We start from the raw sequence: 16,775 nt of genomic DNA on the forward strand, positions 1-16,775 counted from the left end.
TTCTGTTTCGCATGGCCTTGAACCCTCGCAATTCTTTGCTTTTCTGTGAACTGACCACAAACGGTGAAACTGAGGCTTCCTTTGCAATTGTTTCCACTTGCAAACCATCCCTGAGCTGTTGTTGAAGGACAGTGTCCCAAGATAACAAATCATAGCATCAAGGCGCCGTGGCTTAGTTGGTCAAAGCGCCTGTCTTGTAAACAGGAGGTCCTGGGTTCGAATCCCAACGGTGCCTCTATCCAGCTGACTTTGTTCTTTGGGATTGTTCTTGGACAGAGAGCCTTGAGACTTTGAATCCAGTTTAAATTGTGCAGAGGCTAGAGCGCCTGTCTTTTCTGCCCGCAGAGTGAAAAGCATTACAGTGTTGGGAATGCCCAGATGAAAAACCATCAAGTGGCCCAACCACACAATCATGTGGGTTCTCTGGTGCAATGGATAGCGCATTGGATTTCTAGATTGCAAAATGAGGACATTCAAAGGTTGTGGGTTCGAGTCCCTTTAGCCGTTTTGTCAACCCCATACTGTACAGTGTTGCCCTCAGTTAACAGAAAGCTTTTGAGGCCTCTTGTTCTCAACGTGTTCATTTCAAATAATGTCAATGTAGTTGAAAGGCTTCAAAATGTTGTCTGTTTTGTTTACTACTACATTTGCTTACCAAAATCTCTTGGCTCTTGCACACAAGGACTGGCAGTCACCACAGAGTGGTGCCAGACTTCCTTTCTCTTCCCGCTGCTTAGATGGTCTTTGCAGCTCTTGTGCATGGAGCTCCATAAACATGTTTGTTGTGGGTTCTAGGAGTCCTGCTGAACATGGTTGGCCAATAATCACAGAGGCTGGCTGGCCACCCCATAGTTTATGCTGTCCAAGGCCTGGTCCACGATTTGCATCTTTTTTGTGCACAGGCAGGCGCTGTGGCTTAGTTGGTTAAAGCGCCTGTCTCGTAAACAGGAGATCCTGGGTTCGAATCCCAGCGGTGCCTTTGACTGTGCCCTTCTGTTTCGCAAGGCCTTGAACCCTCGCAATTCTTTGCTTTTCTGAGAACTGACCACAAACGGTGAAACTGAGGCTTCCTTTGCAATTGTTTCCACTTGCAAACCATCCCTGAGCTGTTGTTGAAGGACAGTGTCCCAAGATAACAAATCATAGCATCAAGGCGCCGTGGCTTAGTTGGTCAAAGCGCCTGTCTTGTAAACAGGAGATCCTGGGTTCGAATCCCAGCGGTGCCTCTATCCAGCTGACTTTGCTCTTTGGGATTGTTCTTGGACAGAGAGCCTTGAGACCTTTAATCCAGTTTAAATTGTGCAGAGGCTAGAGCACCTGTCTTTTCTGCCCGCAGAGTGAAAAGCATTACAGTGTTGGAAATGCCCAGATAAAAAACCATCAAGTGGCCCAACCATATAATCATGTGGGCTCTGTGGCGCAATGGATAGCGCATTGGACTTCTAGATTGCAAAATGAGGACATTCAAAGGTTGTGGGTTCGAGTCCCACCAGAGTCGTACCTTTAGCCCTTTTGTCAACCCCATACTGTACAGTGTTGCCCTCAGTTAACAGAAAGCTTTTGAGGCCTCTTGTTCTCAACGTGTTCATTTCAAATAATGTCAATGTAGTTGAAAGGCTTCAAAATGTTGTCTGTTTTGTTTACTACTACATTTGCTTACCAAAACCTCTTGGCTCTTGCACACAAGGACTGGCAGTCACCACAGAGTGGTGCCAGACTTCCTTTCTCTTCCCGCTGCTTAGATGGTCTTTGCAGGTCTTGTGAATGGAGCTCCATAAACATGTTTGATGTGGGTTCTAGGAGTCCAGCTGAACATGGTTGGCCAATAATCACAGAGGCTGACTGGCCACCCCCCACGCAGTTGTCAACAAACTAGTTTATGCTGTCCAAGGCCTGGTCCACGATTTGCATCTTTTTTGTGCACAGGCTGGCAGGCGCTGTGGCTTAGTTGGTTAAAGCGCCTGTCTCGTAAACAGGAGATCCTGGGTTCGAATCCCAGCGGTGCCTTTGACTGTGCCCTTCTGTTTCGCAAGGCCTTGAACTCTCGCAATTCTTTGCTTTTCTGAGAACTGACCACAAACGGTGAAACTGAGGCTTCCTTTGCAATTGTTTCCACTTGCAAACCATCCCTGAGCTGTTGTTGAAGGACAGTGTCCCAAGATAACAAATCATAGCATCAAGGTGCCGTGGCTTAGTTGGTCAAAGCGCCTGTCTTGTAAACAGGAGGTCCTGGGTTCGAATCCCAACGGTGCCTCTATCCAGCTGACTTTGTTCTTTGGGATTGTTCTTGGACAGAGAGCCTTGAGACTTTGAATCCAGTTTAAATTGTGCAGAGGCTAGAGCGCCTGTCTTTTCTGCCCGCAGAGTGAAAAGCATTACAGTGTTGGGAATGCCCAGATGAAAAACCATCAAGTGGCCCAACCACACAATCATGTGGGTTCTCTGGTGCAATGGATAGCGCATTGGATTTCTAGATTGCAAAATGAGGACATTCAAAGTTGTGGGTTCGAGTCCCTTTAGCCGTTTTGTCAACCCCATACTGTACAGTGTTGCCCTCAGTTAACAGCAAGCTTTTGAGGCCTCTTGTTCTCAACGTGTTCATTTCAAATAATGTCAATGTAGTTGAAAGGCTTCAAAATGTTGTCTGTTTTGTTTACTACTACATTTGCTTACCAAAATCTCTTGGCTCTTGCACACAAGGACTGGCAGTCACCACAGAGTGGTGCCAGACTTCCTTTCTCTTCCCGCTGCTTAGATGGTCTTTGCAGCTCTTGTGCATGGAGCTCCATAAACATGTTTGTTGTGGGTTCTAGGAGTCCTGCTGAACATGGTTGGCCAATAATCACAGAGGCTGGCTGGCCACCCCATAGTTTATGCTGTCCAAGGCCTGGTCCACGATTTGCATCTTTTTTGTGCACAGGCAGGCGCTGTGGCTTAGTTGGTTAAAGCGCCTGTCTCGTAAACAGGAGATCCTGGGTTCGAATCCCAGCGGTGCCTTTGACTGTGCCCTTCTGTTTCGCAAGGCTTTGAACCCTCGCAATTCTTTGCTTTTCTGAGAACTGACCACAAACGGTGAAACTGAGGCTTCCTTTGCAATTGTTTCCACTTGCAAACCATCCCTGAGCTGTTGTTGAAGGACAGTGTCCCAAGATAACAAATCATAGCATCAAGGCGCCGTGGCTTAGTTGGTCAAAGCGCCTGTCTTGTAAACAGGAGATCCTGGGTTCGAATCCCAGCGGTGCCTCTATCCAGCTGACTTTGCTCTTTGGGATTGTTCTTGGACAGAGAGCCTTGAGACCTTGAATCCAGTTTAAATTGTGCAGAGGCTAGAGCACCTGTCTTTTCTGCCCGCAGAGTGAAAAGCATTACAGTGTTGGAAATGCCCAGATGAAAAACCATCAAGTGGCCCAACCACATAATCATGTGGGCTCTGTGGCGCAATGGATAGCGCATTGGACTTCTAGATTGCAAAATGAGGACATTCAAAGGTTGTGGGTTCGAGTCCCACCAGAGTCGTACCTTTAGCCCTTTTGTCAACCCCATACTGTACAGTGTTGCCCTCAGTTAACAGAAAGCTTTTGAGGCCTCTTGTTCTCAACGTGTTCATTTCAAATAATGTCAATGTAGTTGAAAGGCTTCAAAATGTTGTCTGTTTTGTTTACTACTACATTTGCTTACCAAAACCTCTTGGCTCTTGCACACAAGGACTGGCAGTCACCACAGAGTGGTGCCAGACTTCCTTTCTCTTCCCGCTGCTTAGATGGTCTTTGCAGGTCTTGTGAATGGAGCTCCATAAACATGTTTGATGTGGGTTCTAGGAGTCCAGCTGAACATGGTTGGCCAATAATCACAGAGGCTGACTGGCCACCCCCCACGCAGTTGTCAACAAACTAGTTTATGCTGTCCAAGGCCTGGTCCACGATTTGCATCTTTTTGTGCACAGGCTGGCAGGCGCTGTGGCTTAGTTGGTTAAAGCGCCTGTCTTGTAAACAGGAGATCCTGGGTTCGAATCCCAGCGGTGCCTTTGACTGTGCCCTTCTGTTTCGCAAGGCCTTGAACCCTCGCAATTCTTTGCTTTTCTGAGAACTGACCACAAACGGTGAAACTGAGGCTTCCTTTGCAATTGTTTCCACTTGCAAACCATCCCTGAGCTGTTGTTGAAGGACAGTGTCCCAAGATAACAAATCATAGCATCAAGGCGCCGTGGCTTAGTTGGTCAAAGCGCCTGTCTTGTAAACAGGAGATCCTGGGTTCGAATCCCAGCGGTGCCTCTATCCAGCTGACTTTGCTCTTTGGGATTGTTCTTGGACAGAGAGCCTTGAGACCTTGAATCCAGTTTAAATTGTGCAGAGGCTAGAGCACCTGTCTTTTCTGCCCGCAGAGTGAAAAGCATTACAGTGTTGGAAATGCCCAGATGAAAAACCATCAAGTGGCCCAACCACATAATCATGTGGGCTCTGTGGCGCAATGGATAGCGCATTGGACTTCTAGATTGCAAAATGAGGACATTCAAAGGTTGTGGGTTCGAGTCCCACCAGAGTCGTACCTTTAGCCCTTTTGTCAACCCCATACTGTACAGTGTTGCCCTCAGTTAACAGAAAGCTTTTGAGGCCTCTTGTTCTCAACGTGTTCATTTCAAATAATGTCAATGTAGTTGAAAGGCTTCAAAATGTTGTCTGTTTTGTTTACTACTACATTTGCTTACCAAAACCTCTTGGCTCTTGCACACATGGACTGGCAGTCACCACAGAGTGGTGCCAGACTTCCTTTCTCTTCCCGCTGCTTAGATGGTCTTTGCAGCTGTTGTGAATGGAGCTCCATAAACATGTTTGTTGTGGGTTCTAGGAGTCCTGCTGAACATGGTTGGCCAATAACCACAGAGGCTGGCTGGCCACCCCATAGTTTATGCTGTCCAAGGCCTGGTCCACGATTTGCATCTTTTTTGAGCACAGGCTGGCAGGCGCTGTGGCTTAGTTGGTTAAAGCGCCTGTCTAGTAAACAGGAGATCCTGGGTTCGAATCCCAGCGGTGCCTTTGACTGTGCCCTTCTGTTTCGCAAGGCCTTGAACCCTCGCAATTCTTTGCTTTTCTGAGAACTGACCACAAACGGTGAAACTGAGGCTTGCTTTGCAATTTCTTCCACTTGCAAACCATCCCTGAGCTGTTGTTGAAGGACAGTGTCCCAAGATAACAGATCTTGGCATCAAGGCGCCGTGGCTTAGCTGGTCAAAGCGCCTGTCTTGTAAACAGGAGATCCTGGGTTCGAATCCCAGCGGTGCCTCTATCCAGCTGACTTTGCTCTTTGGGATTGTTCTTGGACAGAGAGCCTTGAGACTTTGAATCCAGTTTAAATTGTGCAGAGGCTAGAGCACCTGTCTTTTCTGCCCGCAGAGTGAAAAGCATTACAGTGTTGGAAATGCCCAGATGAAAAACCATCAAGTGGCCCAACCACATAATCATGTGGGCTCTGTGGCGCAATGGATAGCGCATTGGACTTCTAGATTGCAAAATGAGGACATTCAAAGGTTGTGGGTTCGAGTCCCACCAGAGTCGTACCTTTAGCCCTCAGTTAACAGAAAGCTTTTGAGGCCTCTTGTTCTCAACGTGTTCATTTCAAATAATGTCAATGTAGTTGAAAGGCTTCAAAATGTTGTCTGTTTTGTTTACTACTACATTTGCTTACCAAAACCTCTTGGCTCTTGCACACATGGACTGGCAGTCACCACAGAGTGGTGCCAGACTTCCTTTCTCTTCCCGCTGCTTAGATGGTCTTTGCAGCTGTTGTGAATGGAGCTCCATAAACATGTTTGTTGTGGGTTCTAGGAGTCCTGCTGAACATGGTTGGCCAATAATCACAGAGGCTGGCTGGCCACCCCATAGTTTATGCTGTCCAAGGCCTGGTCCACGATTTGCATCTTTTTTGTGCACAGGCTGGCAGGTGCTGTGGCTTAGTTGGTTAAAGGGCTTGTCTAGTAAACAGGAGATCCTGGGTTCGAATCCCAGCGGTGCCTTTGACTGTGCCCTTCTGTTTCGCAAGGCCTTGAACCCTCGCAATTCTTTGCTTTTCTGAGAACTGACCACAAACGGTGAAACTGAGGCTTGCTTTGCAATTTCTTCCACTTGCAAACCATCCCTGAGCTGTTGTTGAAGGACAGTGTCCCAAGATAACAAATCATAGCATCAAGGTGCCGTGGCTTAGTTGGTCAAAGCTCCTGTCTTGTAAACAGGAGATCCTGGGTTCGAATCCCAGCGGTGCCTCTATCCAGCTGACTTTGCTCTTTGGGATTGTTCTTGGACAGAGAGCCTTGAGACCTTGAATCCAGTTTAAATTGTGCAGAGGCTAGAGCACCTGTCTTTACTGCCCGCAGAGTGAAAAGCATTACAGTGTTGGAAATGCCCAGATGAAAAACCATCAAGTGGCCCAACCACATAATCATGTGGGCTCTGTGGCGCAATTGATAGCGCATTGGACTTCTAGATTGCAAAATGAGGACATTCAAAGGTTGTGGGTTCGAGTCCCACCAGAGTCGTACCTTTAGCCCTTTTGTCAACCCCATACTGTACAGTGTTGCCCTCAGTTAACAGAAAGCTTTTGAGGCCTCTTGTTCTCAACGCGTTCATTTCAAATAATGTCAATGTAGTTGAAAGGCTTCAAAATGTTGTCTGTTTTGTTTACTACTACATTTGCTTACCAAAACCTCTTGGCTCTTGCACACAAGGACTGGCAGTCACCACAGAGTGGTGCCAGACTTCCTTTCTCTTCCCGCTGCTTAGATGGTCTTTGCAGCTCTTGTGAATGGAGCTCCATAAACATGTTTGATGTGGGTTCTAGGAGTCCAGCTGAACATGGTTGGCCAATAATCACAGAGGCTGGCTGGCCACCCCCCACGCAGTTGTCAACAAACTAGTTTATGCTGTCCAAGGCCTGGTCCACGATTTGCATCTTTTTTGTGCACAGGCTGGCAGGCGCTGTGGCTTAGTTGGTTAGAGCGCCTGTCTAGTAAACAGGAGATCCTGGGTTCGAATCCCAGCGGTGCCTTTGACTGTGCCCTTCTGTTTCGCAAGGCCTTGAACCCTCGCAATTCTTTGCTTTTCTGAGAACTGACCACAAACGGTGAAACTGAGGCTTTGCAATTTCTTCCACTTGCAAACCATCCCTGAGCTGTTGTTGAAGGACAGTGTCCCAAGATAACAAATCATAGCATCAAGGCGCCGTGGCTTAGTTGGTCAAAGCGCCTGTCTTGTAAACAGGAGGTCCTGGGTTCGAATCCCAACGGTGCCTTTATCCAGCTGACTTTGTTCTTTGGGATTGTTCTTGGACAGAGAGCCTTGAGACTTTGAATCCAGTTTAAATTGTGCAGAGGCTAGAGCGCCTGTCTTTTCTGCCCGCAGAGTGAAAAGCATTACAGTGTTGGGAATGCCCAGATGAAAAACCATCAAGTGGCCCAACCACACAATCATGTGGGTTCTCTGGTGCAATGGATAGCGCATTGGATTTCTAGATTGCAAAATGAGGACATTCAAAGGTTGTGGGTTCGAGTCCCTTTAGCCGTTTTGTCAACCCCATACTGTACAGTGTTGCCCTCAGTTAACAGAAAGCTTTTGAGGCCTCTTGTTCTCAACGTGTTCATTTCAAATAATGTCAATGTAGTTGAAAGGCTTCAAAATGTTGTCTGTTTTGTTTACTACTACATTTGCTTACCAAAATCTCTTGGCTCTTGCACACAAGGACTGGCAGTCACCACAGAGTGGTGCCAGACTTCCTTTCTCTTCCCGCTGCTTAGATGGTCTTTGCAGCTCTTGTGCATGGAGCTCCATAAACATGTTTGTTGTGGGTTCTAGGAGTCCTGCTGAACATGGTTGGCCAATAATCACAGAGGCTGGCTGGCCACCCCATAGTTTATGCTGTCCAAGACCTGGTCCACGATTTGCATCTTTTTTGTGCACAGGCAGGCGCTGTGGCTTAGTTGGTTAAAGCGCCTGTCTCGTAAACAGGAAATCCTGGGTTCGAATCCCAGCGGTGCCTTTGACTGTGCCCTTCTGTTTCGCAAGGCCTTGAACCCTTGCAATTCTTTGCTTTTCTGAGAACTGACCACAAACGGTGAAACTGAGGCTTCCTTTGCATTTGTTTCCACTTGCAAACCATCCCTGAGCTGTTGTTGAAGGACAGTGTCCCAAGATAACAAATCATAGCATCAAGGCGCCGTGGCTTAGTTGGTCAAAGCGCCTGTCTTGTAAACAGGAGATCCTGGGTTCGAATCCCAGCGGTGCCTCTATCCAGCTGACTTTGCTCTTTGGGATTGTTCTTGGACAGAGAGCCTTGAGACCTTTAATCCAGTTTAAATTGTGCAGAGGCTAGAGCACCTGTCTTTTCTGCCCGCAGAGTGAAAAGCATTACAGTGTTGGAAATGCCCAGATGAAAAACCATCAAGTGGCCCAACCACATAATCATGTGGGCTCTGTGGCGCAATGGATAGCGCATTGGACTTCTAGATTGCAAAATGAGGACATTCAAAGGTTGTGGGTTCGAGTCGTACCTTTAGCCCTTTTGTCAACCCCATACTGTACAGTGTTGCCCTCAGTTAACAGAAAGCTTTTGAGGCCTCTTGTTTTCAACGTGTTCATTTTAAATAATGTCAATGTAGTTGAAAGGCTTCAAAATGTTGTCTGTTTTGTTTACTACTACATTTGCTTACCAAAACCTCTTGGCTCTTGCACACATGGACTGGCAGTCACCACAGAGTGGTGCCAGACTTCCTTTCTCTTCCCGCTGCTTAGATGGTCTTTGCAGCTGTTGTGAATGGAGCTCCATAAACATGTTTGTTGTGGGTTCTAGGAGTCCTGCTAAACATGGTTGGCCAATAATCACAGAGGCTGGCTGGCCACCCCATAGTTTATGCTGTCCAAGGCCTGGTCCACGATTTGCATCTTTTTTGTGCACATGCTGGCAGGCGCTGTGGCTTAGTTGGTTAAAGCGCCTGTCTCGTAAACAGGAGATCCTGGGTTCAAATCCCAGCGGTGCCTTTGACTGTGCCCTTCTGTTTCGCAAGGCCTTGAACCCTTGCAATTCTTTGCTTTTCTGAGAACTGACCGCAAACTGTGAAACTGAGGCTTCCTTTGCAATTGTTTCCACTTGCAAACCATCCCTGAGCTGTTGTTGAAGGACAGTGTCCCAAGAAAACAAATCATAGCATCAAGGCGCCGTGGCTTAGTTGGTCAAAGCGCCTGTCTTGTAAACAGGAGATCCTGGGTTCGAATCCCAGCGGTGCCTCTATCCAGCTGACTTTGCTCTTTGGGATTGTTCTTGGACAGAGAGCCTTGAGACCTTGAATCCAGTTTAAATTTGTGCAGAGGCTAGAGCACCTGTCTTTTCTGCCCGCAGAGTGAAAAGCATTACAGTGTTGGAAATGCCCAGATGAAAAACCATCAAGTGGCCCAACCACATAATCATGTGGGCTCTGTGGCGCAATGGATAGCGCATTGGACTTCTAGATTGCAAAATGAGGACATTCAAAGGTTGTGGGTTCGAGTCCCACCAGAGTCGTACCTTTAGCCCTTTTGTCAACCCCATACTGTACAGTGTTGCCCTCAGTTAACAGAAAGCTTTTGAGGCCTCTTGTTCTCAACGTGTTCATTTCAAATAATGTCAATGTAGTTGAAAGGCTTCAAAATGTTGTCTGTTTTGTTTACTACTACATTTGCTTACCAAAACCTCTTGGCTCTTGCACACAAGGACTGGCAGTCACCACAGAGTGGTGCCAGACTTCCTTTCTCTTCCCGCTGCTTAGATGGTCTTTGCAGCTCTTGTGAATGGAGCTCCATAAACATGTTTGATGTGGGTTCTAGGAGTCCAGCTGAACATGGTTGGCCAATAATCACAGAGGCTGGCTGGCCACCCCCCACGCAGTTGTCAACAAACTAGTTTATGCTGTCCAAGGCCTGGTCCACGATTTGCATCTTTTTTGTGCACAGGCTGGCAGGCGCTGTGGCTTAGTTGGTTAAAGCGCCTGTCTAGTAAACAGGAGATCCTGGGTTCGAATCCCAGTGGTGCCTTTGACTGTGCCCTTCTGTTTCGCAAGGCCTTGAACCCTCGCAATTCTTTGCTTTTCTGAGAACTGACCACAAACGGTGAAACTGAGGCTTCCTTTGCAATTGCTTCCACTTGCAAACCATCCCTGAGCTGTTGTTGAAGGACAGTGTCCCAAGATAACAAATCATAGCATCAAGGCGCCGTGGCTTAGTTGGTCAAAGCGCCTGTCTTGTAAACAGGAGATCCTGGGTTCGAATCCCAGCGGTGCCTCTATCCAGCTAGCTTTGCTCTTTGGGATTGTTCTTGGACAGAGAGCCTTGAGACCTTGAATCCAGTTTAAATTGTGCAGAGGCCAGAGCACCTGTCTTTTCTGCCCGCAGAGTGAAAAGCATTACATTGTTGGAAATGCCCAGATGAAAAACGATCAAGTGGCCCAACCACATAATCATGTGGGCTCTGTGGCGCAATGGATAGCGCATTGGACTTCTAGATTGCAAAATGAGGGCATTCAAAGGTTGTGGGTTCGAGTCCCACCAGAGTCGTACCTTTAGCCCTTTTGTCAACCCCATACTGTACAGTGTTGCCCTCAGTTAACAGAAAGCTTTTGAGGCCTCTTGTTCTCAACGTGTTCATTTCAAATAATGTCAATGTAGTTGAAAGGCTTCAAAATGTTGTCTGTTTTGTTTACTACTACATTTGCTTACCAAAACCTCTTGGCTCTTGCACACAAGGACTGGCAGTCACCACAGAGTGGTGCCAGACTTCCTTTCTCTTCCCGCTGCTTAGATGGTCTTTGCAGCTCTTGTGAATGGAGCTCCATAAACATGTTTGATGTGGGTTCTAGGAGTCCAGCTGAACATGGTTGGCCAATAATCACAGAGGCTGGCTGGCCACCCCCCACGCAGTTGTCAACAAACTAGTTTATGCTGTCCAAGGCCTGGTCCATGATTTGCATCTTTTTTGTGCATAGGCTGGCAGGCGCTGTGGCTTAGTTGGTTAAAGCGCCTGTCTCGTAAACAGGAGATCCTGGGTTCAAATCCCAGCGGTGCCTTTGACTGTGCCCTTCTGTTTCGCAAGGCCTTGAACCCTCGCAATTCTTTGCTTTTCTGAGAACTGACCGCAAACTGTGAAACTGAGGCTTCCTTTGCAATTGTTTCCACTTGCAAACCATCCCTGAGCTGTTGTTGAAGGACAGTGTCCCAAGATAACAAATCATAGCATCAAGGCGCCGTGGCTTAGTTGGTCAAAGCGCCTGTCTTGTAAACAGCAGATCCTGGGTTCGAATCCCAGCGGTGCCTCTATCCAGCTAACTTTGCTTTTTGGGATTGTTCTTGGACAGAGAGCCTTGAGACCTTGAATCCAGTTTAAATTGTGCAGAGGCTAGAGCACCTGTCTTTTCTGCCCGCAGAGTGAAAAGCATTACAGTGTTGAAAATGCCCAGATGAAAAAACATCAAGTGGCCCAACCAGATAATCATATGGGTTCTGTGGCGCAATGGATAGCGCATTGGACTTCTAGATTGCAAAATGAGGGCATTCAAAGGTTGTGGGTTCGAGTCCCACCAGAGTCGTACCTTTAGCCCTTTTGTCAACCCCTTTTGAGGCCTCTTGTTCTCAACGTGTTCATTTCAAATAATGTCAATGAAGTTGAAAGGCTTCAAAATGTTGTCTGTTTTGTTTACTACTACATTTGCTTACCAAAACCTCTTGGCTCTTGCACACAAGGACTGGCAGTCACCAGAGAGTGGTGCCAGACTTCCTTTCTCTTCCCGCTGCTTAGATGGTCTTTGCAGCTCTTGTGAATGGAGCTCCATAAACATGTTTGATGTGGGTTCTAGGAGTCCAGCTGAACATGGTTGGCCAATAATCACAGAGGCTGGCTGGCCACCCCCCACGCAGTTGTCAACAAACTAGTTTATGCTGTCCAAGGCCTGGTCCACGATTTGCATCTTTTTTGTGCACAGGCTGGCAGGCGCTGTGGCTTAGTTGGTTAAAGCGCCTGTCTAGTAAACAGGAGATCCTGGGTTCGAATCCCAGTGGTGCCTTTGACTGTGCCCTTCTGTTTCGCAAGGCCTTGAACCCTCGCAATTCTTTGCTTTTCTGAGAACTGACCACAAACGGTGAAACTGAGGCTTCCTTTGCAATTGCTTCCACTTGCAAACCATCCCTGAGCTGTTGTTGAAGGACAGTGTCCCAAGATAACAAATCATAGCATCAAGGTGCCGTGGCTTAGTTGGTCAAAGCGCCTGTCTTGTAAACAGGAGATCGTGGGCTCGAATCCCAGCGGTGCCTCTATCCAGCTAACTTTGCTCTTTGGGATTGTTCTTGGACAGAGAGCCTTGAGACCTTGAATCCAGTTTAAATTGTGCAGAGGCTAGAGCACCTGTCTTTTCTGCCCGCAGAGTGAAAAGCATTACAGTGTTGGAAATGCCCAGATGAAAAACCATCAAGTGGCCCAACCACATAATCATGTGGGCTCTGTGGCGCAATGGATAGCGCATTGGACTTCTAGATTGCAAAATGAGGACATTCAAAGGTTGTGGGTTCGAGTCGTACCTTTAGCCCTTTTGTCAACCCCATACTGTACAGTGTTGCCCTCAGTTAACAGAAAGCTTTTGAGGCCTCTTGTTTTCAACGTGTTCATTTCAAATAATGTCAATGTAGTTGAAAGGCTTCAAAATGTTGTCTGTTTTGTTTACTACTACATCTGCTTACCAAAACCTCTTGGCTCTTGCACACATGGACTGGCAGTCACCACAGAGTGGTGCCAGACTTCCTTTCTCTTCCCGCTGCTTAGATGGTCTTTGCAGCTGTTGTGAATGGAGCTCCATAAACATGTTTGTTGTGGGTTCTAGGAGTCCTGCTGAACATGGTTGGCCAATAATCACAGAGGCTGGCTGGCCACCCCATAGTTTATGCTGTCCAAGGCCTGGTCCACGATTTGCATCTTTTTTGTGCACATGCTGGCAGGCGCTGTGGCTTAGTTGGTTAAAGCGCCTGTCTCGTAAACAGGAGATCCTGGGTTCAAATCCCAGCGGTGCCTTTGACTGTGCCTTTCTGTTTCGCAAGGCCTTGAACCCTTGCAATTCTTTGCTTTTCTGAGAACTGACCGCAAACTGTGAAACTGAGGCTTCCTTTGCAATTGTTTCCACTTGCAAACCATCCCTGAGCTGTTGTTGAAGGACAGTGTCCCAAGATAACAAATCATAGCATCAAGGCGCCGTGGCTTAGTTGGTCAAAGCGCCTGTCTTGTAAACAGGAGATCCTGGGTTCGAATCCCAGCGGTGCCTCTATCCAGCTGACTTTGCTCTTTGGGATTGTTCTTGGACAGAGAGCCTTGAGACCTTGAATCCAGTTTAAATTTGTGCAGAGGCTAGAGCACCTGTCTTTTCTGCCCGCAGAGTGAAAAGCATTACAGTGTTGGAAATGCCCAGATGAAAAACCATCAAGTGGCCCAACCACATAATCATGTGGGCTCTGTGGCGCAATGGATAGCGCATTGGACTTCTAGATTGCAAAATGAGGACATTCAAAGGTTGTGGGTTCGAGTCCCACCAGAGTCGTACCTTTAGCCCTTTTGTCAACCCCATACTGTACAGTGTTGCCCTCAGTTAACAGAAAGCTTTTGAGGCCTCTTGTTCTCAACGTGTTCATTTCAAATAATGTCAATGTAGTTGAAAGGCTTCAAAATGTTGTCTGTTTTGTTTACTACTACATTTGCTTACCAAAACCTCTTGGCTCTTGCACACAAGGACTGGCAGTCACCACAGAGTGGTGCCAGACTTCCTTTCTCTTCCCGCTGCTTAGATGGTCTTTGCAGCTCTTGTGAATGGAGCTCCATAAACATGTTTGATGTGGGTTCTAGGAGTCCAGCTGAACATGGTTGGCCAATAATCACAGAGGCTGGCTGGCCACCCCCCACGCAGTTGTCAACAAACTAGTTTATGCTGTCCAAGGCCTGGTCCACGATTTGCATCTTTTTTGTGCACAGGCTGGCAGGCGCTGTGGCTTAGTTGGTTAAAGCGCCTGTCTAGTAAACAGGAGATCCTGGGTTCGAATCCCAGTGGTGCCTTTGACTGTGCCCTTCTGTTTCGCAAGGCCTTGAACCCTCGCAATTCTTTGCTTTTCTGAGAACTGACCACAAACGGTGAAACTGAGGCTTCCTTTGCAATTGCTTCCACTTGCAAACCATCCCTGAGCTGTTGTTGAAGGACAGTGTCCCAAGATAACAAATCATAGCATCAAGGCGCCGTGGCTTAGTTGGTCAAAGCGCCTGTCTTGTAAACAGGAGATCCTGGGTTCGAATCCCAGCGGTGCCTCTATCCAGCTAGCTTTGCTCTTTGGGATTGTTCTTGGACAGAGAGCCTTGAGACCTTGAATCCAGTTTAAATTGTGCAGAGGCTAGAGCACCTGTCTTTTCTGCCCGCAGAGTGAAAAGCATTACATTGTTGGAAATGCCCAGATGAAAAACCATCAAGTGGCCCAACCACATAATCATGTGGGCTCTGTGGCGCAATGGATAGCGCATTGGACTTCTAGATTGCAAAATGAGGGCATTCAAAGGTTGTGGGTTCGAGTCCCACCAGAGTCGTACCTTTAGCCCTTTTGTCAACCCCATACTGTACAGTGTTGCCCTCAGTTAACAGAAAGCTTTTGAGGCCTCTTGTTCTCAACGTGTTCATTTCAAATAATGTCAATGTAGTTGAAAGGCTTCAAAATGTTGTCTGTTTTGTTTACTACTACATTTGCTTACCAAAACCTCTTGGCTCTTGCACACAAGGACTGGCAGTCACCACAGAGTGGTGCCAGACTTCCTTTCTCTTCCCGCTGCTTAGATGGTCTTTGCAGCTCTTGTGAATGGAGCTCCATAAACATGTTTGATGTGGGTTCTAGGAGTCCAGCTGAACATGGTTGGCCAATAATCACAGAGGCTGGCTGGCCACCCCCCACGCAGTTGTCAACAAACTAGTTTATGCTGTCTAAGGCCTGGTCCACGATTTGCATCTTTTTTGTGCACAGGCTGGCAGGCGCTGTGGCTTAGTTGGTTAAAGCGCCTGTCTAGTAAACAGGAGATCCTGGGTTCGAATCCCAGTGGTGCCTTTGACTGTGCCCTTCTGTTTCGCAAGGCCTTGAACCCTCGCAATTCTTTGCTTTTCTGAGAACTGACCACAAACGGTGAAACTGAGGCTTCCTTTGCAATTGTTTCCACTTGCAAACCATCCCTGAGCTGTTGTTGAAGGACAGTGTCCCAAGATAACAAATCATAGCATCAAGGCGCCGTGGCTTAGTTGGTCAAAGCGCCTGTCTTGTAAACAGGAGATCCTGGGTTCGAATCCCAGCGGTGCCTCTATCCAGCTGACTTTGCTCTTTGGGATTGTTCTTGGACAGAGAGCCTTGAGACCTTGAATCCAGTTTAAATTTGTGCAGAGGCTAGAGCACCTGTCTTTTCTGCCCGCAGAGTGAAAAGCATTACAGTGTTGGAAATGCCCAGATGAAAAACCATCAAGTGGCCCAACCACATAATCATGTGGGCTCTGTGGCGCAATGGATAGCGCATTGGACTTCTAGATTGCAAAATGAGGACATTCAAAGGTTGTGGGTTCGAGTCCCACCAGAGTCGTACCTTTAGCCCTTTTGTCAACCCCATACTGTACAGTGTTGCCCTCAGTTAACAGAAAGCTTTTGAGGCCTCTTGTTCTCAACGTGTTCATTTCAAATAATGTCAATGTAGTTGAAAGGCTTCAAAATGTTGTCTGTTTTGTTTACTACTACATTTGCTTACCAAAACCTCTTGGCTCTTGCACACAAGGACTGGCAGTCACCACAGAGTGGTGCCAGACTTCCTTTCTCTTCCCGCTGCTTAGATGGTCTTTGCAGCTCTTGTGAATGGAGCTCCATAAACATGTTTGATGTGGGTTCTAGGAGTCCAGCTGAACATGGTTGGCCAATAATCACAGAGGCTGGCTGGCCACCCCCCACGCAGTTGTCAACAAACTAGTTTATGCTGTCTAAGGCCTGGTCCACGATTTGCATCTTTTTTGTGCACAGGCTGGCAGGCGCTGTGGCTTAGTTGGTTAAAGCGCCTGTCTAGTAAACAGGAGATCCTGGGTTCGAATCCCAGTGGTGCCTTTGACTGTGCCCTTCTGTTTCGCAAGGCCTTGAACCCTCGCAATTCTTTGCTTTTCTGAGAACTGACCACAAACGGTGAAACTGAGGCTTCCTTTGCAATTGTTTCCACTTGCAAACCATCCCTGAGCTGTTGTTGAAGGACAGTGTCCCAAGATAACAAATCATAGCATCAAGGCGCCGTGGCTTAGTTGGTCAAAGCGCCTGTCTTGTAAACAGGAGATCCTGGGTTCGAATCCCAGCGGTGCCTCTATCCAGCTGACTTTGCTCTTTGGGATTGTTCTTGGACAGAGAGCCTTGAGACCTTGAATCCAGTTTAAATTTGTGCAGAGGCTAGAGCACCTGTCTTTTCTGCCCGCAGAGTGAAAAGCATTACAGTGTTGGAAATGCCCAGATGAAAAACCATCAAGTGGCCCAACCACATAATCATGTGGGCTCTGTGGCGCAATGGATAGCGCATTGGACTTCTAGATTGCAAAATGAGGACATTCAAAGGTTGTGGGTTCGAGTCCCACCAGAGTCGTACCTTTAGCCCTTTTGTCAACCCCATACTGTACAGTGTTGCCCTCAGTTAACAGAAAGCTTTTGAGGCCTCTTGTTCTCAACGTGTTCATTTCAAAT

General features: G+C 47.4%; 45 non-coding genes across 45 annotated transcripts; all 45 read left to right on the forward strand.

Annotated features, from left to right (window-relative positions):
* Nucleotides 1-161: 161 nt before the first annotated feature.
* trnat-ugu (transfer RNA threonine (anticodon UGU)) lies at nucleotides 162-235 on the forward strand. Its single transcript has one exon. It is a non-coding gene; the product is annotated as a tRNA-Thr (tRNA).
* A 670-nt stretch (nucleotides 236-905) lies between these two features.
* On the forward strand, nucleotides 906-979 carry trnat-cgu (transfer RNA threonine (anticodon CGU)). The gene has a single exon. It is a non-coding gene; the product is annotated as a tRNA-Thr (tRNA).
* A 173-nt stretch (nucleotides 980-1,152) lies between these two features.
* On the forward strand, nucleotides 1,153-1,226 carry trnat-ugu (transfer RNA threonine (anticodon UGU)). The gene has a single exon. It is a non-coding gene; the product is annotated as a tRNA-Thr (tRNA).
* A 182-nt stretch (nucleotides 1,227-1,408) lies between these two features.
* Nucleotides 1,409-1,498, forward strand: trnar-ucu (transfer RNA arginine (anticodon UCU)). The gene is given in 2 exon segments: nucleotides 1,409-1,445; nucleotides 1,463-1,498. It is a non-coding gene; the product is annotated as a tRNA-Arg (tRNA).
* A 435-nt stretch (nucleotides 1,499-1,933) lies between these two features.
* trnat-cgu (transfer RNA threonine (anticodon CGU)) lies at nucleotides 1,934-2,007 on the forward strand. Its single transcript has one exon. It is a non-coding gene; the product is annotated as a tRNA-Thr (tRNA).
* Nucleotides 2,008-2,180: 173 nt separating this feature from the next.
* On the forward strand, nucleotides 2,181-2,254 carry trnat-ugu (transfer RNA threonine (anticodon UGU)). Its single transcript has one exon. It is a non-coding gene; the product is annotated as a tRNA-Thr (tRNA).
* A 669-nt stretch (nucleotides 2,255-2,923) lies between these two features.
* trnat-cgu (transfer RNA threonine (anticodon CGU)) lies at nucleotides 2,924-2,997 on the forward strand. The gene has a single exon. It is a non-coding gene; the product is annotated as a tRNA-Thr (tRNA).
* Nucleotides 2,998-3,170: 173 nt separating this feature from the next.
* trnat-ugu (transfer RNA threonine (anticodon UGU)) lies at nucleotides 3,171-3,244 on the forward strand. The gene has a single exon. It is a non-coding gene; the product is annotated as a tRNA-Thr (tRNA).
* Nucleotides 3,245-3,426: 182 nt separating this feature from the next.
* trnar-ucu (transfer RNA arginine (anticodon UCU)) lies at nucleotides 3,427-3,516 on the forward strand. The gene is given in 2 exon segments: nucleotides 3,427-3,463; nucleotides 3,481-3,516. It is a non-coding gene; the product is annotated as a tRNA-Arg (tRNA).
* A 434-nt stretch (nucleotides 3,517-3,950) lies between these two features.
* On the forward strand, nucleotides 3,951-4,024 carry trnat-ugu (transfer RNA threonine (anticodon UGU)). Its single transcript has one exon. It is a non-coding gene; the product is annotated as a tRNA-Thr (tRNA).
* A 173-nt stretch (nucleotides 4,025-4,197) lies between these two features.
* trnat-ugu (transfer RNA threonine (anticodon UGU)) lies at nucleotides 4,198-4,271 on the forward strand. The gene has a single exon. It is a non-coding gene; the product is annotated as a tRNA-Thr (tRNA).
* A 182-nt stretch (nucleotides 4,272-4,453) lies between these two features.
* Nucleotides 4,454-4,543, forward strand: trnar-ucu (transfer RNA arginine (anticodon UCU)). The gene is given in 2 exon segments: nucleotides 4,454-4,490; nucleotides 4,508-4,543. It is a non-coding gene; the product is annotated as a tRNA-Arg (tRNA).
* A 416-nt stretch (nucleotides 4,544-4,959) lies between these two features.
* On the forward strand, nucleotides 4,960-5,033 carry trnat-agu (transfer RNA threonine (anticodon AGU)). The gene has a single exon. It is a non-coding gene; the product is annotated as a tRNA-Thr (tRNA).
* A 173-nt stretch (nucleotides 5,034-5,206) lies between these two features.
* Nucleotides 5,207-5,280, forward strand: trnat-ugu (transfer RNA threonine (anticodon UGU)). Its single transcript has one exon. It is a non-coding gene; the product is annotated as a tRNA-Thr (tRNA).
* A 182-nt stretch (nucleotides 5,281-5,462) lies between these two features.
* trnar-ucu (transfer RNA arginine (anticodon UCU)) lies at nucleotides 5,463-5,552 on the forward strand. The gene is given in 2 exon segments: nucleotides 5,463-5,499; nucleotides 5,517-5,552. It is a non-coding gene; the product is annotated as a tRNA-Arg (tRNA).
* A 384-nt stretch (nucleotides 5,553-5,936) lies between these two features.
* trnat-agu (transfer RNA threonine (anticodon AGU)) lies at nucleotides 5,937-6,010 on the forward strand. The gene has a single exon. It is a non-coding gene; the product is annotated as a tRNA-Thr (tRNA).
* Nucleotides 6,011-6,183: 173 nt separating this feature from the next.
* trnat-ugu (transfer RNA threonine (anticodon UGU)) lies at nucleotides 6,184-6,257 on the forward strand. Its single transcript has one exon. It is a non-coding gene; the product is annotated as a tRNA-Thr (tRNA).
* Nucleotides 6,258-6,439: 182 nt separating this feature from the next.
* trnar-ucu (transfer RNA arginine (anticodon UCU)) lies at nucleotides 6,440-6,529 on the forward strand. The gene is given in 2 exon segments: nucleotides 6,440-6,476; nucleotides 6,494-6,529. It is a non-coding gene; the product is annotated as a tRNA-Arg (tRNA).
* A 435-nt stretch (nucleotides 6,530-6,964) lies between these two features.
* trnat-agu (transfer RNA threonine (anticodon AGU)) lies at nucleotides 6,965-7,038 on the forward strand. The gene has a single exon. It is a non-coding gene; the product is annotated as a tRNA-Thr (tRNA).
* Nucleotides 7,039-7,207: 169 nt separating this feature from the next.
* Nucleotides 7,208-7,281, forward strand: trnat-ugu (transfer RNA threonine (anticodon UGU)). Its single transcript has one exon. It is a non-coding gene; the product is annotated as a tRNA-Thr (tRNA).
* A 670-nt stretch (nucleotides 7,282-7,951) lies between these two features.
* trnat-cgu (transfer RNA threonine (anticodon CGU)) lies at nucleotides 7,952-8,025 on the forward strand. Its single transcript has one exon. It is a non-coding gene; the product is annotated as a tRNA-Thr (tRNA).
* A 173-nt stretch (nucleotides 8,026-8,198) lies between these two features.
* On the forward strand, nucleotides 8,199-8,272 carry trnat-ugu (transfer RNA threonine (anticodon UGU)). Its single transcript has one exon. It is a non-coding gene; the product is annotated as a tRNA-Thr (tRNA).
* A 677-nt stretch (nucleotides 8,273-8,949) lies between these two features.
* On the forward strand, nucleotides 8,950-9,023 carry trnat-cgu (transfer RNA threonine (anticodon CGU)). Its single transcript has one exon. It is a non-coding gene; the product is annotated as a tRNA-Thr (tRNA).
* A 173-nt stretch (nucleotides 9,024-9,196) lies between these two features.
* trnat-ugu (transfer RNA threonine (anticodon UGU)) lies at nucleotides 9,197-9,270 on the forward strand. Its single transcript has one exon. It is a non-coding gene; the product is annotated as a tRNA-Thr (tRNA).
* Nucleotides 9,271-9,453: 183 nt separating this feature from the next.
* Nucleotides 9,454-9,543, forward strand: trnar-ucu (transfer RNA arginine (anticodon UCU)). The gene is given in 2 exon segments: nucleotides 9,454-9,490; nucleotides 9,508-9,543. It is a non-coding gene; the product is annotated as a tRNA-Arg (tRNA).
* Nucleotides 9,544-9,978: 435 nt separating this feature from the next.
* On the forward strand, nucleotides 9,979-10,052 carry trnat-agu (transfer RNA threonine (anticodon AGU)). The gene has a single exon. It is a non-coding gene; the product is annotated as a tRNA-Thr (tRNA).
* A 173-nt stretch (nucleotides 10,053-10,225) lies between these two features.
* Nucleotides 10,226-10,299, forward strand: trnat-ugu (transfer RNA threonine (anticodon UGU)). The gene has a single exon. It is a non-coding gene; the product is annotated as a tRNA-Thr (tRNA).
* Nucleotides 10,300-10,481: 182 nt separating this feature from the next.
* On the forward strand, nucleotides 10,482-10,571 carry trnar-ucu (transfer RNA arginine (anticodon UCU)). Its single transcript is given in 2 exon segments — nucleotides 10,482-10,518; nucleotides 10,536-10,571. It is a non-coding gene; the product is annotated as a tRNA-Arg (tRNA).
* A 435-nt stretch (nucleotides 10,572-11,006) lies between these two features.
* On the forward strand, nucleotides 11,007-11,080 carry trnat-cgu (transfer RNA threonine (anticodon CGU)). The gene has a single exon. It is a non-coding gene; the product is annotated as a tRNA-Thr (tRNA).
* Nucleotides 11,081-11,253: 173 nt separating this feature from the next.
* On the forward strand, nucleotides 11,254-11,327 carry trnat-ugu (transfer RNA threonine (anticodon UGU)). Its single transcript has one exon. It is a non-coding gene; the product is annotated as a tRNA-Thr (tRNA).
* Nucleotides 11,328-11,509: 182 nt separating this feature from the next.
* trnar-ucu (transfer RNA arginine (anticodon UCU)) lies at nucleotides 11,510-11,599 on the forward strand. Its single transcript is given in 2 exon segments — nucleotides 11,510-11,546; nucleotides 11,564-11,599. It is a non-coding gene; the product is annotated as a tRNA-Arg (tRNA).
* A 400-nt stretch (nucleotides 11,600-11,999) lies between these two features.
* trnat-agu (transfer RNA threonine (anticodon AGU)) lies at nucleotides 12,000-12,073 on the forward strand. Its single transcript has one exon. It is a non-coding gene; the product is annotated as a tRNA-Thr (tRNA).
* A 173-nt stretch (nucleotides 12,074-12,246) lies between these two features.
* Nucleotides 12,247-12,320, forward strand: trnat-ugu (transfer RNA threonine (anticodon UGU)). The gene has a single exon. It is a non-coding gene; the product is annotated as a tRNA-Thr (tRNA).
* Nucleotides 12,321-12,997: 677 nt separating this feature from the next.
* trnat-cgu (transfer RNA threonine (anticodon CGU)) lies at nucleotides 12,998-13,071 on the forward strand. The gene has a single exon. It is a non-coding gene; the product is annotated as a tRNA-Thr (tRNA).
* Nucleotides 13,072-13,244: 173 nt separating this feature from the next.
* On the forward strand, nucleotides 13,245-13,318 carry trnat-ugu (transfer RNA threonine (anticodon UGU)). Its single transcript has one exon. It is a non-coding gene; the product is annotated as a tRNA-Thr (tRNA).
* A 183-nt stretch (nucleotides 13,319-13,501) lies between these two features.
* On the forward strand, nucleotides 13,502-13,591 carry trnar-ucu (transfer RNA arginine (anticodon UCU)). Its single transcript is given in 2 exon segments — nucleotides 13,502-13,538; nucleotides 13,556-13,591. It is a non-coding gene; the product is annotated as a tRNA-Arg (tRNA).
* Nucleotides 13,592-14,026: 435 nt separating this feature from the next.
* trnat-agu (transfer RNA threonine (anticodon AGU)) lies at nucleotides 14,027-14,100 on the forward strand. Its single transcript has one exon. It is a non-coding gene; the product is annotated as a tRNA-Thr (tRNA).
* A 173-nt stretch (nucleotides 14,101-14,273) lies between these two features.
* trnat-ugu (transfer RNA threonine (anticodon UGU)) lies at nucleotides 14,274-14,347 on the forward strand. Its single transcript has one exon. It is a non-coding gene; the product is annotated as a tRNA-Thr (tRNA).
* A 182-nt stretch (nucleotides 14,348-14,529) lies between these two features.
* Nucleotides 14,530-14,619, forward strand: trnar-ucu (transfer RNA arginine (anticodon UCU)). The gene is given in 2 exon segments: nucleotides 14,530-14,566; nucleotides 14,584-14,619. It is a non-coding gene; the product is annotated as a tRNA-Arg (tRNA).
* A 435-nt stretch (nucleotides 14,620-15,054) lies between these two features.
* trnat-agu (transfer RNA threonine (anticodon AGU)) lies at nucleotides 15,055-15,128 on the forward strand. Its single transcript has one exon. It is a non-coding gene; the product is annotated as a tRNA-Thr (tRNA).
* A 173-nt stretch (nucleotides 15,129-15,301) lies between these two features.
* On the forward strand, nucleotides 15,302-15,375 carry trnat-ugu (transfer RNA threonine (anticodon UGU)). Its single transcript has one exon. It is a non-coding gene; the product is annotated as a tRNA-Thr (tRNA).
* A 183-nt stretch (nucleotides 15,376-15,558) lies between these two features.
* trnar-ucu (transfer RNA arginine (anticodon UCU)) lies at nucleotides 15,559-15,648 on the forward strand. Its single transcript is given in 2 exon segments — nucleotides 15,559-15,595; nucleotides 15,613-15,648. It is a non-coding gene; the product is annotated as a tRNA-Arg (tRNA).
* Nucleotides 15,649-16,083: 435 nt separating this feature from the next.
* Nucleotides 16,084-16,157, forward strand: trnat-agu (transfer RNA threonine (anticodon AGU)). The gene has a single exon. It is a non-coding gene; the product is annotated as a tRNA-Thr (tRNA).
* A 173-nt stretch (nucleotides 16,158-16,330) lies between these two features.
* trnat-ugu (transfer RNA threonine (anticodon UGU)) lies at nucleotides 16,331-16,404 on the forward strand. Its single transcript has one exon. It is a non-coding gene; the product is annotated as a tRNA-Thr (tRNA).
* Nucleotides 16,405-16,587: 183 nt separating this feature from the next.
* trnar-ucu (transfer RNA arginine (anticodon UCU)) lies at nucleotides 16,588-16,677 on the forward strand. The gene is given in 2 exon segments: nucleotides 16,588-16,624; nucleotides 16,642-16,677. It is a non-coding gene; the product is annotated as a tRNA-Arg (tRNA).
* Nucleotides 16,678-16,775: the final 98 nt, after the last annotated feature.

Source organism: Pimephales promelas, chromosome 16 (assembly GCF_988280905.1).
Source record: "Pimephales promelas chromosome 16, fPimPro1.hap1.1, whole genome shotgun sequence".
Taxonomy (NCBI): Eukaryota; Metazoa; Chordata; class Actinopteri; order Cypriniformes; family Leuciscidae; genus Pimephales; species Pimephales promelas.